Here is a 6,000-nt window from a genome sequence, read left to right as displayed (position 1 = left end):
TCACGTATACTGCTCATCTCCTCAGAAAAAAAAAAGATGTTGCTTTGTTCTTTCATTAGTAGACACAATCATTGTACGATATTTTTTAGCTTTAGACTAAAATAACGGCTTAGAATTCTATTTTATTTCATTGTTTCACGTTCCATGAATCAAGTAGAGTTTATGTCCCATCTTCTCCAAAGTCGGTAATAAACGAACAAATACTTTGGTAATTATTCCTTTACCGTGTTAGCAGCCTTATACTGACAATGAAAGCAGCTAATCACCTTCCCCTAACCCAGCCCCCTAAATATTTATAATATTATGAGAGAAAGTATGAATCCATCAAAATTGACATAAAAGATACTATATCATACGAAATTGTCAAGTTTTCGGCGTGCTTCGCGCGCAAAAGTATGAATTATAGTTTTTATCATAAGTGAACATTGTTTTTATACTCCCTTCCCCTTCCGAAACATGGGTCAACACTTCTGACTCCAAACTATATGTTTTGAATAACTTAAGTCTCGGTCAGGGAGAATATAGCGACTGAGTCCTTTTATTAAAAAAAAATATCCTAAAAAGGGCCAAAAAATTTCAGAGCGCTTTCGACAAAAATAGACAAATGTAAATTTGACACTTCAGTTTTACAGAATTATTATTGTTATTATATGGGTGACGTAGGAAAGTTAATTTGGAAGAAAAAGCTGCAAGACAGTCTATTGTATTACAGGGGGTCATTGACTTGCAATATACTCTCACGTTAAGAGGTTATTAATTTGTTATACATTTAGATATTATTTTGCGAAGGAGCGTGTAGCGACCGAGCGAGAAAATTTTCGAATTTTGATAGTAAAAGCTTTGATTTTAGCGCACTTGACATAATGAATGGAATATTGCATTTTTCAATACGAAAACACGCATATATGGCCTACATAATATTTGTATTTTTTCTTTGTGGTCGAACTTTGGGGGGTGGGGAGGGGGCTTTGGCGATTTTTGTTGGGGGGGAGGGGGCTTGACCCAGAAGCTCCCCTAGAACAGCACCGTGGCCCTGATAAGCGAGGTTCTGGGGCTGTTGCGTGTATTATTTTCCATAGGCGACACCCCCAGAAATTCTGATCTTTGTGACAAAATGGAGAAATGTAACCGAAATGACCTTTATTTTTAACAGAAACCTTTTTTTTTGCTTGTCAAATTGCTCGGGACGAAATAACTTTTCTTTTGGAGTAAAACAGCACGAACATATGATAAAATAAATCCAAAATTTGTTTGTAATCTATGGTTTCCCTAATTGTGTTTGTTTACATCAAAATGTTTTCCGCTAATTAGCGGATTTTTCGATGTAAATGGAACTGTACTCTTTAAAAACACAATAGTCTTTTCAACCACGTAGAAGTAAAGTATGTAACTTCCCGACATGTTTTGAAACCGAGCTTGGCAGGCTATAAAATATATGTGATGTAGACAAACATGAAAAACGTGGTTTGGGAAGATCCCTAGCTGTTTAGACACATTTGAATGAAAACATTTTGGTAATATAATTACTGATAGAAATTACAATTATCCTGTACCATAAGCCCCCGAAGATAATGTCACATAGTCCATTAAAGAGTCCCGGGATTCCAGATTCAAATCCAAGCCGGTGCAATTTGATTTTGTCCCAGTCTTTTCCTGTGGATGTATCTTCTTTTTTTCCACCCCATCTTCTAAAAAAATAGATAACGATGATTGTTTGAAATGTTTTCCTCTTATTACACACGTTACAGTTAAACAAGAAAAAAAAAACATCTTTATCAAAATTTACTTCTAATTTAATTTCAGTGAAGTTAAACAGACAATGGTAAAAGAAAGTTAAGTTGGGAAATCTATAAATGAATTAGTCTTGGAACTTGCTGGGTTTTTAAAATCAAATATTCTTTAATACTTTAGATACAATAATTGTAGGAGATAGATATGCGTGTGCAGGCGAATATTGAATAGGTTACGCCTTTTCCATTCAGTGTGTGTGTGTGTGTGTGTCGGGGTGGGTGAGTGTGAGGGGTGTATGTGTGTGTGTGTGTGTGTTTTTGCCATAGTTTATAGGAGATCTCGTGTCGTAAATTGTCAGAGTATACTCAGAAAAGTTCACATTCGTATTAATTTTCTTAGATGTGGTTTATTAAAAGGTGTCTTTTTATGGTCGTAAATTGAATTTAAAAACACTCTGAAATTTTCACATACGTATCTTTATGAGATATGACTGAAATTCTTAAACCCAATCATGTCAAAATTAAAATCTATAATTTTCTAATTTATAGGAATGATCATTGAGTACTCCTTGGCGAGTAAAAATGCAGTGGAAAACGAGTGTAGAAATTTACTCGTTCTTTCAAAAAGCAGATAAAAAAGAGTTGTATTTACTCCCAAACGAGTGAGCCCTATCCATAATGCCAGGGAAGTGATATTTAGTAGTGAAATTTAATGTGATCCTTCAAGAGTGAAAAAGTAAATTATGATTTAAAAATAGAGGTGGAAAAACATGATTTAACACTTGATCGGCATACTTTGGGCCCACACCCCATTGCTAACCCAGGGATGTAGAGTGTATGCCTACTTTTAGTGACTTTAAAACATGTAACTGAATTCCGATTGTTAACTAAAACCTGAAGTTATTTTGTAGTCTAGCTAGCTAGTTAGTCATTCGAATCCATGTCTTGTCAATAATTGTTAATGAAACCGGTATACCATAACCGGAGCCCTTGGTAAGTTGATTACCGTGCAGCATTTCTCGGGCGTTCCACCGTCACTTTAGGCTAACGTGATTTGCTAATCACATCCCTACACGCCATCACGTTTTATAGCCGACTCATTAGTCTCCCATCAAGCACGATGGTAATTTCATTAGGCGTGAGTGTTTCGAGACGTTTCGAATGAAGGCAGTTATGCCGTTTAAAAGAATTAAGTTTGGAATGGGGGATACCGGTAAAATAGAGCAACTTATAGGGCTGGTGAGAATTAAAGAGATGAGGGGGAAAATATTTCTCTTTCAATATTTTGGGGAATCGGATGGTAATCGTTTTCGTACAATATTCAAACCTGTTGAAATAAAATGTTTGTATGACGGAACAAAGAGAGAGAATGATTGGGAGAGGAGGGGGGGTGGGGGAGAGAGAGAAGGGAGGGGAGAGAGAGGGAGGGGGAGAGAGAAGGAGATTCCGTGGGAAGAGTGTGTGGGGGTGCGTGTGAGGGTGTGTGTTTGAGGGCTGTGACAATGACAATGTGTTTTTTTCGTCATGTCACCCGAAATGGTTATTGAAGAAAACCATAAGTTAACATTTACAATCAGAACAATAATTTGAATATTTACAGTTTCTTTACAGATTTTACACTAATTCAGTAACTTATTAAATAGACATATGAAGAAAAAAAAATGAAAATAAATAATAAAAAATAATAAAAATAAAATGTATGCGTGTGGGGTTGTACGCGCACGTGTGTGCGTGTTTGCGCGTGACGTGAGTTAACGTGTCATGGGTAAGAAATTAGGGTTTTGGTGAGAGAGAAGAAGAAGAAAGAAGTAAGGAGAAAGAGATACGAAAAAGAGATATAAAGGAAAACATACATACATGCATGAGTGAATGGATTTAATTTGGTATGTGGTTACGCGCATGTGTTAGAGTGGTATAAAGAGTTCACTCCAAAAAAAAAGTTCTCAAAATAATGGTTGTAGAGATTTTTTATTAGCTAATTATTATAATCCAATCTTATTGATTAATATCCTAATCTGTTTTCGGATTGTGTACGGCCGTTCTTTAGAGACCCATTTGGAGAAAATAAAGCCATTTTTATAAAAAATTGTGGATCTTCTAAATTCCATTTCCAGTATCCTCTCTGCAAAAGGAGTCATATAAATGAAACCAAGAGTTAAAAGAATATATCATTGTTTGTTTACTCGATGATCCAAAATTATGGTTGTTTATTTTTCAGGTATTTGCAACATCATGTAAATACCCTTGAATGCGCTGTATCGTCACAACACATCCATAAATGTGATATTGTATTTACCACCCTTTCACACGGTAAAAATGTAATATGAATAATGATTCCAGTGGAAAATAAGGCTAATGACGAATATTCAGCACGTGCGAAACCACACTAGAACATAATTAGAATCACGAACGCTAATCACAGTCACGATTACAAAGGCAATCATCATTACAATAATGATACAAGATTCACGCGTGAAAAAGCCCATAGTATACAATGTTACAATAACTGCATTTTCAACATTCGCTGCAACAACAACAACAACAAAGAATGGAAGCTCGGAATCTGGATCAAAGAATGGTTGATGGAGAATCGTATTTAGTCTAAACTTTTGAAGGGCCAAGTTTCGAATAAGTTTCATTATTTCAAGAAATGCCGAGGAAGCAGATGCAGATGGGCCTATTCCAGAAATCTATTAAAAAACGATTCTTTTCGTCAAGAAAGTCTCTCTGCGCAACACAACGAACTTTGGGCATTGGTATTTTTGCATGCATGATTGTATACTAGTTTATTCACGGTTTATCTATGGGCCTTTTCACACCTGAATTTTAGAATCATCGGACCTTTCACACGGAAAATTCGTACCGTAATTTGAATGAAACTTAACTGGAATTCACCTCCAGAGTAGAATTTGAATTCGTGATTGCGATTAGCGTTCGTGATTCTAGTTTGGTTTCACACGTGCTAAAAAAAAATCGTCAATAGCCTTATTTTCACTGGAATCATCATTCAAATAACGATTTTTTTTTTAACCGTGTGAAAGGGCGGTAAGATGAACAGCAATATTATTTCACTCTGTTATTTATATCATTTTAATCTGTTTCACGATTTAACTTTCCACTACCATGACTGCTAGCTGGAGATTATTTTGTGCTTCCTTGAGAATGGGCAGCTGCTTGGAATATTTTGTTAGCAGTCGAGAAATTCAGCTTTTCAAACTCTCTGGTTCAACGAATTGTTCCATTTCATCATGTATTGTATGAGAAGGTCTCCAAACGACATACTTAGCCGATTTTAATTCGATAACACCATGTTTTCTCAACTGCGTCAGTTGTATGATTTGATTAAAGTGTTAAAAATCAGATTAGCGATATGAAAACTAAGGAGATCCTTCTTTGTATCCCGCGTAATGGATAGCGATCCGGGATTTTCCCTTTAAAGGGTTGCGTCAGGCGAACTTAGAGAGGCCAATTATGGGAGGATAATTTGATTCCAACTTGATGGAACAAGTATGACAACCGAAGCCCGAAGTCCCAACTCATATTCATCCTGAAGATTCAAAGAGGTAAGTAAGAGTTTTTTTAATGCAAACTATTCTTCCTCAGCTTGGCGCAAAGCAGCCAATTGAGCAAGTTGATTCGATTGTCCCGCGTTTATCACCCCTTTTCCTGATTAAGTTTCTGCTTTTTAAGCTGCGAGCGAGACAAGACAAACTTCATTGAAGTGCGCCAAATATTTAACATGAACACACCCTTTCCGTATACACTGTACTGGCCCTCGCGGTGTTGCGCGCGGCACTGCTCCCCCATCCTGAATAATGTATGTTGGAAGTTCGCTGATAAATTGTTGAAGTGCATTTCGACATCGAAGGTTTCAGTTCTTTCAATGGTAAAAAGGTCTAAGTGAAAAAAATGTAATTTCCTGCTGTACCTTTCATAATAAAAATGATACACTAACGTCAATGACATTATGCCTTGCCTGACATGTCTCTTATGCAGGATCGAGAGTAAGCATGCAATTTTTATTAAAAGACCAACACACTATCGGTTAACAGTGGAGAATTGACATAAGTTTGGTAAATATGTAACTTGTTCCCTTTCATCACTAAAAGATGGTATGGCTCATGGGGTAAATTGTCACTGACACTTCTTACACGAGGGAGAAGATAATTATTTAGGTTTATCACCTGCAAGTAAATTCAATATGTGTACAGTCATTGCACAGACGAATTAGGACCTAAATTACTCTTTTTTTCAGGAAGGAGATCTATTT

The sequence above is a fragment of the Lytechinus pictus genome, chromosome 18 (assembly GCF_037042905.1).
Source record: "Lytechinus pictus isolate F3 Inbred chromosome 18, Lp3.0, whole genome shotgun sequence".
Classification (NCBI taxonomy): domain Eukaryota; kingdom Metazoa; phylum Echinodermata; class Echinoidea; order Temnopleuroida; family Toxopneustidae; genus Lytechinus; species Lytechinus pictus.
This window is presented reverse-complemented; position numbering follows the sequence as displayed.